A 14657-nucleotide genomic window follows, 5' to 3' on the forward strand; every position below is an offset into this window, starting at 1 on the left:
TCCAAATGTGGTTTCAAGAGACACCTCTTTGTCAACATCTGTCTGTAATTGCCTTCAAGTACAGAGTATTTTGGTTGCACTGTTGCGCTCCGATTTTTATTCATGATATGACTTCCTTTTTTTTTTTTCTCAGTCACGTAATGATCCGGTATCAGTAAAAGACGTCAGCATCCTAGTCCCTCAAGGAACATATTAACTATTCTGTGCTGTCCTCCAGGATGATAAGATCCGGAGTCATCAGCTTCTCATAAACACCTTTCACTCACACAATCCAATTTTTAAGAAGTCCAATTATTTTGATGGTTTTCGATTTCACCCATTTCTCAAAGACAAGTGAAGAATTCGTGGAATTTAGGGGATGGTGAAGTCATGTTTTTATTGTGTCTCTGCTTCTTTTTACTTTTTACTCAAGCCCCATGGAGGACAGCTCTGATCTTTAGAATTAAGCACCACCAAGCTCTCCCATTAATAAATTTAATTTAAATCTCTTAATTTCTTGCTTATGTTGTTCCAGATAGGCAATTAAATGTGGAAGTCGTTTTGTGTTTTAAAGGGAAGTCTTAGAGGATTTTCAGTAAATGTCTAATGAGTCTGGCTGTGTTGACAGTCTGTCTCTGAGTAGATTGATGAGACAGGGAAGGCTGGCTGCCTCGGGAGCAGAGCTTGTGGCGCTGTCCAGGCTCTGGGTGCTGAACAATATTGGGCGCAGATGCTACAAACGTTGAAAATTGCCACTGGCTTAATTTTCACCACAGCCTCTAAATCTGAAGGATTGGCAGTGGTGCTCTTACTGTGGCAATTCATTGTCTAAATCGCACTGCTGTTCAGATCTATCTCCCCTTACATCCTGTGTCCATGAATGTCCCAGTGCTCAGAACCTTCTTAATCCCTGCCTTAGATTTCAGTGCAGAGTTGTTTCTTCTTAGTTAGTCCTGGTATTTGGATCTCTACCTTCCTTGTTTGCACACTTTCACACTCTTTGTGGCTCTTACTGATTTTAAAAATTGAAACCATGGCATCGTGTTTTCTGCAAGAATTGAAATTTTAAGACTGTGAGAGTGAGAAATGTGTGTCTTACACTTCTCTTATAAGTTGAACTCTGTTTAGGGAAATACAGACTGGGAATGCAGGATTCCTAGCACAAGTTTTCTTGGTGAAGGCTGCTACCAGGAACCTTTCCCTGGGAATAGTTAATAGCTTTAACTAAAAATAAAATGAGAAGAAGAAATAAATAAGGAAAGACCACATCCACTGGGAACCTTCTGAGCCCCTGAGTAGTTCCAGAAGATTCGTAAATTTCTGGTCCACTAAGAGATCTTGAGTGTCTTCCTTTTCAGAGGGAAATAGAAGCATCAATAACCATTAGTGCACATTGTGACTATTTGGATCTTATACACACAAAAAATTAGAGGAAATTACAATTAAGTAGGAGTGTTTCCTGTTACTGTAATTTGGGGCCAGTGTTTAAATAAGCTGTTAGTTCTGCATACTTTTTCAAAGTGTTTCTCATTTTTAATGCTATCCTCACTTTTTGAGATTTAATTCTTCCTCCAAGAATGAAACTTTTTCCTTATTTCCTGGCTAGGAATGATCCAAAGCTGCCTGTTTCCTCTTTATTTCCTCCTAGCTTTATATTGCCTACTTTCAACAAATGACATTTCATTTCTCTGTGTGTTATGATACATCTGCTTGCCGGAGTATCTGCATACCTGCATTACATGTTTGGTGACCACCTTCCCCAGCCCTCACACAAAGAGCCTGCAGTGAATAAGAAGGATAATCTAGCAGAACTGCCTTTCTTAACAAACTTGCCCAAAGCTATTGCCTACAGTGACTTTCCTGACTTCAGCCTCTCTGCAAGTCAAAGGTGAACCCCATTAAAATCCTCACTTTTGCCTCCCACTTGAATTCTGAAATGAGTTTAATCTGGAAAAAATCTTTTAAAATCTCCAAGACTACTTGTTTAAAATTCACCGCTCAACTGAGCCCAACTTTAGTCAAGAGAGCCACCATGTGGGGAGTTTTGATGACTTCAAGATCTGTTAAAGGAAGAAATCACAAACAGGAAAATTAAGCAAGCCTTCAAGAGTGCCAGCTTGCTTCCAGCTCACTGGGGTTGTGCCAATCTCGCTCACTGGACCTCAAAGGTATTTGGGATCCAACACCCCAAAATCTCATGAGCTGAGGTCGATTCCACTCACTAGAGTGAAAAACTCAGCAGAGAATTTGAGATTCTTGATGGATAAACTCCAGAGACCTGGTCTTTCTGGGTGCCATCTAAAGCCCACCTAGCCCTTCCCCGCAGTGGCCCAAGGACTAAAACCCTAGAGCCGGAACAGGCTCATTTCTGCAGATATTTTCATGGCCAATAGCCATCTTTAACTAGGAGAGTTTGGCCTCTGGAGATCGAGGAAACATTTCTATTGAGAGTTCTGGCCTGAGCCCTTGGTCAGAAATATTGGAAGAAGGGGAGAAGGCTGAACCCCTGGTTGATGAGAAGTGAGGAAGGCTGTGACAGAGAGAAAATAGTGAGAAGCTGAGGGCTGATGTTCTGAGAGCTGTGTGAGTTTGGGACTGCATCCTACTTGGTCAAATTCATCCACTGGAGCCCTTTCTGCTTTGAATGGTGGGAGATATCTCAATGACCAAGAGTGGCTCCCTAACTCCTCACAAGAGTGGGTATTTGCTGCTAATTTCAGGGATGCTCCAGGGCAGCCTTAAAATGCTGTGTCTGGGAGGCTTTTGAGTTTGGAGTTTTGAACTTATGTGCAGTGAGCAACCGTCAGCCAAAAAACAGTCAAGAAAGCTTCCCACCCAACACTGTCCACACTGACTGGTGTGCCAGAAAAGACTGGGTAGGAGACCAAAGCCAGCCACATAGACTTGTTAATTAGGCATGCGCCTGGCAACTTGGACAAAGATGCAGGAAGGAGCCTAAGCACAGATCAGAGGGACCCTCAACAAAATAGCTGTTCCTGGGAAGAATAGGGAGAAGAAGAGGAGAAGAGAGGAGAATATGGAGGGGGAAAGGCCTTCTGATTTTTTTTAATCCAATTTCTATCCCAAGCAGATTTTTATATCCTCCTACCAGTGACTCTGTAAAGAACATGAGGAATTTCCTGATATCCTATATATAATTGCAAATGGGGGGGGGGGTCAAACTTTCTAGTTAGAGAGCGCAAAGAAATGGAAAGATTTCTCAACACCCATATTCCTTCCTCCTCATCCCCACAGTTTGGTAGACTTCCCAGGCTGACCACTTCTCTCCAGACTACAAAACCCAGGAATGTTACATTAGCTGGAATCATATTATCATAGAAAAGATGGAAGAGCCAGGAAATCTTGGAATGCAAGCTCTCACCTCTGTCCTCCAACAGGCAGTGGCTGGAGGTACCTGAGTCGAAGCCCCCTACTCTCTGACCTACCTGGAAAACGATCTTCAGAAATGTTTATTAGAAATGTAGAAAAGCCCTTAATTTCAAATTCCTAATATGTTGCCTCTTGTTTGCCCTGTTAGTCCTTCAGATGTGAAAACAAGTTTTGATCCAAAACAATGAACCAGCTAAAAATCAAATGAACATATTCCCTGAATTGTTTCTCCTGCCACACACATCTGCATTTCTGTTGTGGGAGGAGCCTTGAATATTAAGTCACCAATCAATTCAAAGAACTTTTTAGCCTTCAAAGAAGTAGATTTTTGTATCAAAACCGTTTTGGTCTTTGGAAACATGACCCCTGTTGAAAGTTTGAATTTACAGGTGGCTTTCCCCTAGCAAACACAATAGCATTTTCAGGGTCTTGTTTGTCAGTCAGATTCCTGCTCTTTGAACCATCTCCACCTGAGGAATCGGTTGAGTGGGAATCTTCATCCATAAAATCCATGGTGAGTTAAATTATCTTTTTGCCTTTATGCAGACCAGTGAAGTGGGACTCAGTTTCCCAGGTAAGGAGATTTCTACTCCTTTCCTCCTGACCCAGTCATTCATAGCACTCATAATTTCCCTGTGTCCCTTTCTCTTTCCTCAAGTACTTAGCTCTCCACCTTACACACTGCCACCGTCTCTATGCTCTTCTCCATTAGATTTTTTAATCATAAAAAGGACATGTTTGCACAAAGCATCTTTACACATTCATAGCATAAGTAATATTCAATAAAGATTTCAGAAACCATATGTTGTCTTTCTATTCTTTTCTAGTTGGCATTTAGCATACGAACCAGTCTACTGTGAGCCTTTTTGGTGAACAAGCTTAATACAGAACATCATCCTCCCTGGTGAATGACAGAAGTGAATTATAAGTCTGTATTCAATTTCACTCTAAACTTTTTCTCTTCTGACTCTTCCAGAAAATGTGATGACTAATGACTCACTGCATACTGATTCCACCTGTAGGGAAACCCAAATGTTTTGCCACAGAACATCATGACCATGGCTTACTTTGCTGCCTGCATCATTCTCTTCTGAACTCACTGTGAAGTAAGGAGAGATGAGCTTACCCATAATGTGTCATGACTTCTCTGACCTTCAGAGTGGAATGCCTCCCACTCTGAAAACAACCAGGAAAGGGAGCCTCTCCAAACCACATGAGTAAGTATTTCTCTCTAATCCAAGAAAAGAATTGCATGTTTACATGGCTAAGAAATTTGCTAATTTTTGAGACACAAAGCAGATAACATAATAATAAAAAAAAAAACAGGAAGTGTGCTGTGTGTTGTGGAGTTAGATCGTTTCAATAGCTTCATGTACATCTCTTCTAAGGCCTAATTAAGCTGCACATGAATCTACTGGCCACCAAAAACTATAACCCAGACTTCACTGTGTGGCTCCTGCCAAATTCTCTAGAGATTTTTAAAATCAAGAAGAAAGTCCTCCTAACTTGAGCTCCATTCTCTACTCACATAAGGCTTAACTATAGGAGTAAAATCTTGAAGAGTATCTAGCAAATTCAATATCCTAAATAGTTTAGCTGACAGCTTCTGAAAACACTGAAAGAGGGATATATGTACAAAGTCTTTGTATGTAAGTCAAAAGAACATCTTACTGTGTGGCTTTTTAACATCCCAAACCTCTGCCCTCTGAGCTCTGATTCAGTCCTATCTGTCAATGAATATATGAATATTTGTAATAAGATTTTGTTTTTAAATTTGTTTTTATTATCCTTAGTACTAATACTGTGTAGTAATATCTCTGTAAATACATTTTTAATGATGGGAATCAAAACCATAGTGTGTTATGCAAGTGCTCTAACACTGAGCTACATCCCTAAACCAAGCACATACTTTTCAAATAATATTCTTTCTACTCAAACATATATTTGCATTAAAACAAACAAACAAATAAAAACTATTACCTGTCTGCTTAGACTAAAACTACATTTGTCATGAGTTTAGTCTTTGATACTTATTAATTCTTTAAATTGTTTTAAATCCTTCTTTCCAAAATGGTTCTCTGATATTGCCACTCCCCATTAGTAACAACAATAATTTAGTGAATACTTGCCATGCTAGATGCTTGGCTAATATTATTTCCCCTCATAATAGTTTTCTTTGTGGATACCAGTGCTACTTCTATTTGACACATGAGAGGCTCGGACTAAAAGAGGCTAGGGAACTTCCCCAGCTTCAAATTAAGTCTAAAAGACTCTGATGAGTTTTAATGTCAATGGTAAATTATATTGGCTTACATATTTATTTTCTCTAGAGTTATTATAAATGTAAACTACTAGTTTAATATCAGCTTTAGTCTGTGCCTTGACTCAATAAGAAGAAAGTCAACTTCTTATTAATTTTCTAATTAAAAGTCATGTATAATATAATAGAAATCAAATTCTGTTAACTTAGTTGGCACTGGCTAAGTTAGAACACAAACATATTGCATACTGCAGGGAGGGTTGTTTTTATAGACTAGGCATTTATAGTGCACCACATATTCCTATTTCTATTTACTAAGAGGCTAAAGGTTCAGAAGTTTAAAAATATTACTGCCTCAAACCATTATTGAAGATGATTTCATACTTAATAATGCGGCAAAAGTTTTAATACTGTGTTTAGTTAAAAAAATCTATGTTGTTTAAGTTCACCATTTAATATCCATTGTATCATCGTATCTTATTAAATCATCATATAATTCAATACCACAGAAGCCATATAATCACTGGTGACTCAAGACTTCAATGAGTCAAATGAGGTGATGTGTATAGAAATGATACCACAGTAAACCCTGGGCCAGAACTGAAGGCAACCTGACATTTTCTTGTAGCCCCTTTGTTAATAGTCTGTGTTAGTAAATGTATTTTTCCCATCTAATCCTTTTCACTGACCTGGGAAACAGGCATGATGTTATTATTGTTCTGTCTTTACCAGTGGCTGAACTAGGATTCTTAAAGCTTCATCATCGTGCCAGCAGCTCACAACTAACAAATGACAAGGTCTAGAAGCTTTCCCAAGTCAGAGTGTTTTCTACTATCATCCAGCCTTCCCGTTGTGTAATGACCATTATGTCTAAGTGTAGACGAAGCAGAACCTTTCGAACAAGCACGGCTGTTTAACAAAGCACCAATTTTAAGGCTAACATGAATAAATCATTTTTGAGAGGTTTGTTGTTGTTTGTTTGGCTGGCTGAGTTTTCTGAGACAGGATCTTGGCAGGTAACCTAAGCTGGCCTGGAAAACTCAGTTGGTCTCAAACTCATGGCTTCAGCTTTACAGGTACTAGGATAAGAGAAGTGTGAGGTACTACAACCAGCAAGTTGTTACTTTTTCCCTGGTATTTGAAGATTGAATGGAGTTGATATCCATCATTCCCACTCACAGGTTTTTGTTTGATTGGTTCGTTGGTTGGTTTTTCAAGACAGTTTCTTTGTGTAGCCCCAGCTATCCTGGAACTAGCTCTGTAGACCAGGCTAGCCTTGAACTCATAGACATCTGCCTGCTTCTGCCTCTTAAGTGCTGGGATTAAAGGTGTGCACTGCCAATGCCTGGCTACTCATGTGTATTTTTAAATGTGGTAAGTATAGCATTTAAAACAGTATAGTGCTAGTGAAATAATAGATCTTAGGAATAGTAAACCAAAACATATAGATATAAATTCTACTATCTAATTTCTAGTTCTAGTATCTAGTATCTAATTTCCAGTGGAGAAAAAATTAGAATAGTGGGACTAATGGCTATACTAGATTAAGATTTCATGTTTTCAACAATATGTTCAACTAGGTTAAGGACAGAAATATGTGAGAAAAATCACAAAAGTATTAGAATCATTTGTAAATAATTTTAGAATCATAAAAGAAAGTTTAAGGCTGGTAATTGAAAAATGGTTTCATAAAAAGAGATTGATAAATTTTGACTAAAATATTTTTAAATTATGTTTGGGAGGGACTTCTAGGGAAAAGGGAGACTTCCACTAGTGGGCTTATTGCTCATTGGAATGGCTGCCTGGGGCAAGGTCCTGGGTATGGTATCTAGCATTCACATCTTTAGAAGGGTATTGCTGTGGGTATCTTCTCCTCACAGCCGCTAGTGGGTGCTGTTAACCAATGTCAGCTGTAGATATTCTTCTACATGGTCATCGTTGGTTTGGCTTTTATCTTCAAGTTTGGAATCTCTTGCTCACAGCTGTCTATTGGTCAAAGTAAAAGGAACAGATGGCATCGCTGCTTCCTGGAAGGTCATTAGCAACAACAGCATGAACTGGAAAGACGTTTTGACTGTTGCTTGCTCAGCCTTACAACCCTCTAAAACTACAAGATGATTCCTCCTGCAATGCAGTCTGCAACTTCAGGAATTCCACTTGCCAGATGTATGGGGGGGGGGGAGTTTGTTAAATATTCAGATGAAGCCTTGAGAATCCTAGATTTTATTGGACTCTTTTTGTTGTTGTGGGGTTTTATTATTTTTGAGACAGGGTCTTACTATGTACTCCCAACTCCCTGGAACTCACTATGTAGACCAGGCTGGCCTCAAATTCATAGATATCCACTTGCCACTTGCTTCCCAAGTGCTGAGGTTTAAAGTATGTAGAACCACCATACCTGGATGAACTCTTCTTTACAGAAACTTTAGATGTTTGACTAGCAGTGAGATTTTGGAATGGGAAAGATCCTCAAGCCAACCTCAGTGGATTTCTAAGAGACTTTTGGTCCCATTTATCTATTTACTTTTGCACAGGGTCTCACTAGCTAGCTCTGACTGACTTAGAACTTACAATGTAAACCAGGCTGGCCTTGAATTCAGAGATCTGCCTGTCTCTGCTTCCTCAGTGTTACGATTAAAGGCATCCTCTAACCCAAGAACCTTCTTTAGATAAGACCTTGTAACCCAAACCAATCTTGAACTTCCTATGTATTGAAGGATGACCTTGAGTCCCCGATTCTCCTGCCTTCATCTCCTAAAATGCTGGGATTCCAGGCCGTTAACAGGCTTTAGATCCTTCTGACTTTGCCCTGCCCTCTCCCAGCTTTAAAAAAATGTATCTCCTCCCCCCTCTGTGTGTGTGTGTGTGTGTGTGTGTGTGTGTGTGCTCACAAGAACCAAAAGAAGGCCTCGATCCCCTGGAGCTAGAGCATAAGCAGTTGTGAGCTGCCTGAAATGAGTACTAGGAACTTGGCTCCCATGCAAGACACGCAAATGCTCTTAACTATTGAGCCCTTTCTCCAGTCTGTCTCCCAGATTTCAATAGTCCCTTAACCCCTTAGTTTCTGGGAAATGTAAGGCCTTCACTCCCCACACCTTTTTTTTTTTTTTAAGAAAAAAGGCCCTTTGCCACATCTCTAAATACTGATCAACTGAGGAACTAGGCTTTCCACCTTTACATATTTTGATGGGAGAAAGATTATAGGAATAGAAAGGAGAACTTTCTGCCTCTCCCTAAGAGAAGAGAACAGGGCTGGAGTCGGTCGTACCTATTTCCCTTTCCTCAACAATCCAGCCTGGCTCCAAGAACAAACCAGAACAGCACCAAAGGACAGATGCAAGAATCTGTGTGAAGGAGGCTGATAGAGATGGAACCCAGGACCTCACCCATGTTAGACAAGTGCTTCTACCACTGAACTACATTCACAGCCCCACCCAAAGTTCCTGTACAGAATAAAGACAGTCAGTGGATATAAAAATAAATGCCATTTTAAAAATTATCTGGGTCAGTGAGACAGCTCTTGCCCTCAGACATGATGTCCTGAGTTCAATCCCCAGGACCTGCTTAGGGTAATGAAAAGAGAGAACTGACTCTCACCAAATTGTCCTATGTGTGTGGTATGGTACAGATGCATGTACACATATGCACATGTGCACACAAGTAAATAAACATAATTTTAATTTTTAAGATTTGTTTAATATGTGTGTTGTGAGGGAGAGAGTGTACGTGAGTTCAATCTTCCACAGAGGCTAGAGGCATTGGATCACCCTGGAGCTGAAGTCATAGACAGTTTGAGCTACCTAACATGGCCCTGGGAACTGAACTCAGGTCCTGTGCAAAAGCAGTTTATGCTCCTAACCTCTGAGCCACCTCTCCAGCCCCATTAAAAACCATTTTTCAACTTTCTACATTAAAAAAAAAAAATCCACAAGCCACTGAAATCCCAGGTACTTGAGAGTCAAGGAGCCGGGGAATCACGTGAGCTCAGAAGTTGGAGGCCAGCTTGGGTAACACAGACCCCTTCTCAAGCAAGCAAACAAACAAACAAACAAAATCTATAAATTCATTTAAATGATACACATATAAACTTTGGGACAATATTGGCATCATTTGTGAAAATATAAGGAATTGAAGATTGCAACATAAAGGAATACTTATTTGTAAAGAAAATGTAGTCACACTAAATGTGAAGTTGGTGGTTGGCAGTGGTAGCGCAGGCCTTTAATCCCAGCACTCAGGAGGCAGAGGCAGGAGAATCTCTGAGTTTGAGGCAAGCCTAGTCTGCAGAATGAGTTTCTAGACAGCCAGAACTACACAGGAAACCCTGTCTTGAAATATTTTTTTTAGAAAGTGAAGTTGGTAAAGAGCATAAGTAAGCAATTTCAAAACTAGAAACATGACTGGCCAGAAGATTTATGAAAATACTTCAAGAGAATTTTTTCTTTTTTTCCAAATGCGTGGGCAGTTGTGTTAATTACCTACTCCTCTTTGGAAACCACATAATAGGGCTTATTTTACTTGATAATTGTGTACTTTATATTTGCTCCTTTGGTCAGTTAGAGGTAACACAATGATTACATAAATACAAATAACAATACCTGTTTTCTCTTGCAGTTCTAAGAGTTGAACCGATTGACTTGAGCACACTAGGCAAGCACAGATATATCACATTATAAATCTGGGGAGGATTAATTTTCTTCTACTATGTCCTGTTGTCAAACATATGCTCAAACACTGCTGAGGAGTAGGTATTGATCCAGCCTATCCAGAGGACAGGTTGTCAATTGTGCATAAATTAAACTCACTGATTTACTGCTGGGGGTTTATGCTGGGGAAATAAGCAAGCATGAACCAGCCCAAAGATTAACTGCAACCCTATTCATAGCACCATTGATTATACACAAAACCTTTGAAAAATAAAAAAAAACTAAGAGGGTGTCTTTTAAGAGGGAATTCATTCAACTTCTCTTAGTGTAGCCCTTCAAAGAAGCATAATTTCCACTATGAAATTAAATGATTTTGTAGAAAAGTCCTTAATGATGAGAAGGTGTTTATAATATGTCATCAAATAAAAAGAGTGGGTTATAAACCCCAATATTCGGTAGAATACCAAACTTGTAAAAAACACAACACATTTATAGCTGTGCATCTGGGCAATGCATAATAAAAACATCCATTGTTAGTGTTGGGAATTATGGAAAGGAACCTGTGTTGTATTAATTTTCTTTTCATGCTTTTCCATTTTTTTCTGAGTTTTTAAATGAGTGTTTTCATGATTCTTCTTTTTTGTTTTTTTCCGATTACTTGTATTCTTGTTTTAAGATTCATTTTAAAATGCATGTGTAATGTGTGACTTTTCCTTGATACCTGTTCAATAAAGGTGTACTTTCTCTTTTGTTAAAATTTCCTTTGTTTATATGGAACTTAAATAGTTGGGGTTTTACTTCCTTAGTGCCACCCTTTGACCTCAAACTGGAAGGAAAGCTAGAAGTAAACCATATCAGAGGCAAAAAGAAGAGAATCAAACCAGCCACTAAGGGAGCCAGCTGAGCTGCAGCGGGTTCAAGAAGAGACCAGAGAAGAAGAGTCAAGCAGCATTACCGTCAGCCATTTCTAGCACACAGACTAAATTATCTTGTGTTTAAGTCATTGTCGATGAGATTAATTGAATGTGTTGAATGAAATTTGTGCTGCATGAAGTTGAACTGTATCTTGGAAATCTACTTTACCCTGCATTAATTAATCAGAGATGGATCATCCGACTCATGCTTTACTCACAACTCAGTGTTTTATGACCCAGTTCTGTTGTCCTGTTTTATGTCATCATAGAGATCCAGGTACCTGATCAGTGTCTTCTGATTCCTTCTGACCTCCATAAAGTATATTCTTCTATGTCAGCATTCAGGGCTGATTTGTATAAAAGCTGAATTATAGCTAGCAAGCAAGTGTGGCCAAGTGCTGGGTTTGAGACAATGAGTCAAAACTTCCAAGGAGTGGTATTTGTGGGTTGAATTACATATCTTCCCCCCGCCCCGCAAATTATGCTGATATCCTATAACCCAATACTTAAGTATGTGGCCTTACTTAGAAGTAAGGTCTTTGCAGATATAATGAAGTTAAAATGAAGTTAATAGGATGGACCCTAATCCACCATAACTGGTGCCCTTATGAAAGTGAGAAATTGGCCACAAACACAGACATATACAAAAGGAAGAGTACAGCCATGAGATGGTTCACTCAGTAAAGTGCTTGCCAAACAAGTATTAGGAACCAAATTCAATCCCCCAGAACTCACCTTTAAAAAGCTGGGTATGACAGTACATGCCTGCACTCCCAGTACCAGGTAGGTGGAGACAGGGAGGTCACAGGCACTTGCTGGCCGGTATAGCTGAAACCGGTAAGATCCAGGTTCAGTCAGTGTCAGACTGTCTCAAAAATTAAGGGGGAGAACAATTAAAGAAGACACTCAATATCAACCTCTGACCTCCACAAGCACCTGTATGCTTATGAAACTACACACTTACATACACCCACCTACAGAAACACATGCACCCGCATGCATGCAAACACACACACACACACACACACACACACACACACGCACACACACAAAGACTACATAAAGATTGCAGTTATGCTAACATAAACAAAATTTCTGCGACTTCAAAAGCAGGAAGAGGCAAGAGAAGATCTCTTCCCTCCAGTGTACACACCAAGAAGGCCTCCAAAACCTCTACAGCAGAATTCTTGCCTCCATAAGTATAAGACAAGAATTTTCTGAATCACTTTGTTACAGCTGACCAAGAAACTAACACAGGTAACAGAGTACCCCTTCCTTTAAAAAAAATTAAAATGCAAACAACTCTGAAGAGGTACAAGAAACCTCCAGAACCTTCCAGGCTCGGTGGTTGCTGTAAAGCTTATGGTAGCAAATTCTTTAGCAGAACATCTTAATTTCTGTTTTGTATCACATATTATCTTTAAACAGATTTTGTTTGCTTGCTTGTTTGTTTGTTGTTTGTTTTTGGAGACAGGGTTTCTCTGTCCTGGAATTTGCTCTGTAGACTAGGCTGGCCTTGAACTCACAAGGATCTATCTGCCTGCTTCCGCCTCCAAAGTGCTGGGATTAAAGTTGTCAACCACCACCACCATCCATTGCTGTGTCTTTTAAAATTCAATATCAGTTTTATTCATTTGAAACTTTCACAGATATGTAGGAAGAGGGTATATATATATATATATATATATATATATATATATATATATATATATATATATAACAATTGTGTCACTGAAAAAAAGACAAAAAGAGGAGTAAGACTGAATTTGACATGGAAATGTGTGTATGAATTGCTCACTTTAAAGCATGTGCTTCCTAACATGTCTAATGAAAGGACCAAGAAACAATGCCGGAGTGACAGTTCTCCATTTCAAACATTTGGGTTTTGGTGCTCAAATCCCACTCTCTACTAAAAGCAACCAGAACTCATTGAAAACATGGTGACAATTTGGGAGAGAAATATACAAAATAAGGATAGAACATCTTTTACTCTAGAAATCAAAGAACCTATCAAATTCTAAAGAAGTTCTCACTCTCACAAGATGGGATCAGCTGCACAGTACAAGGAATATTGATGTAAATGGATGTCTCAACTGCTTTAAAACCCTGGGTCCACCAGGTGGTGGTGGCACATGCCTTTAACCCCAGTACTTGGGAGGCAGAGGCAGGCAGATCCCTGTGAGTTCAAGGCCAGCCTGGTCTACAGAGTGAGTTCCAGGGCAGAAAGGGCTACACAGTGAAACCCTATCTTGAAAAAACAAAGCAAAGCAAAGCAACAACAACAACAAAAATATGGATCCATAGCAATGTCTTTCTTTTTAACTTTTACTGATTCTTTGTGGATTTCATATCATATATTTTGATCCCGCTTACCTCCTGTCCCCCTTTCCCCTTGAATCTACCCTCTGCCCTTGCCAACCTCCCCCCAAAAAAAAAAAAAAAAAATTTAAAGAAAAAACAAAAGTCAAAGAAAAAACAAAGAAACAAACAAAAAAACCAGTTTGCCCTTTAGTCCATTTATCTTTACTTGCAAGTGTTCATTGCAGTGAGTTCTTGGTCTGGCTCAAGGCTTCTGGCTTCTGCTCAGCCACCAATAATGGGCACTCAATGGGGCTCCTCTTGGATATCCTGTTGTTGTCCTGTGTCGTGGAGATCCTGCTGTTTAGAATCTGTAGGTTCATTCCCTTCCCCTTCTCCAATAGCTTATAGACGAAGTGGATGTTAGGGTGGGCCAACTCATAGCTGGGTTCTGGGCCTGGGTGGTAGCTGGGTTGGTCAGCCTGCCAGTTTTCCCTCATTGTCACTACCAGGGTGAGCTCTCCTGCACTGCCTCAACTAGCTCACCCAATGCAGTCTGTAGCAAGGGGAGGGGGGCTAGTTCTTCTGCTGTCAGGTCCTCAGACCCAGGTCACCCACACTCACAACACCAGGGCCAGCTCTACTGTTTTGCCCAGGCTCTCCCTCCTGATCATAGCAATGTCTTACAAAGTAAAATGGGGACTGAAAAGGTGGTTCAGCAGTTAAGAGCATTTGCCGCTCTTACAGAGGAGCTGAGTTCAATTCCCAGCTCCCACATCAAGTGGCTCACAACTTCCTATAAATTGAGGATCCAACACCTTCTTCTAGCCTCCTTGCACATCCTCATATATGCATCATACACATACAGGCACAAATATAGAAATAAAAATAAAAATTTTTTGAAATAAAATGAGAAGAATCTCACTGATCACTTCAGTGAGTGCTAAAAAGCCAAACCACTGTTCTTGTTTGTGTCTCTTTCTTTTTTTTTTCTTTTTTTTTTTTTCAGAGCTGAGGATGGAACACTGGGTCTTGCACTCTACCCCTTAGCGAAGTACCCAACCCCATTCATTAGCTTTTCTTAAGTGGGCATACAACATGATGGATTTCACTATGGCATTTTCATGCCAACTTTCATCTTCCTCCTCTCTCATCCCCGACTCCTGTCCC

General features: G+C 39.8%; 1 pseudogene; it reads left to right on the plus strand.

Moving 5' to 3' along the window:
• Positions 1–14657, plus strand: part of LOC131923656 (tetraspanin-31-like) — a 49261-nt pseudogene that overhangs the window by 189 nt on the left and 34415 nt on the right.

The sequence above is a fragment of the Peromyscus eremicus genome, chromosome 13 (genome assembly GCF_949786415.1).
Source record: "Peromyscus eremicus chromosome 13, PerEre_H2_v1, whole genome shotgun sequence".
Lineage (NCBI taxonomy): Eukaryota > Metazoa > Chordata > Mammalia > Rodentia > Cricetidae > Peromyscus > Peromyscus eremicus.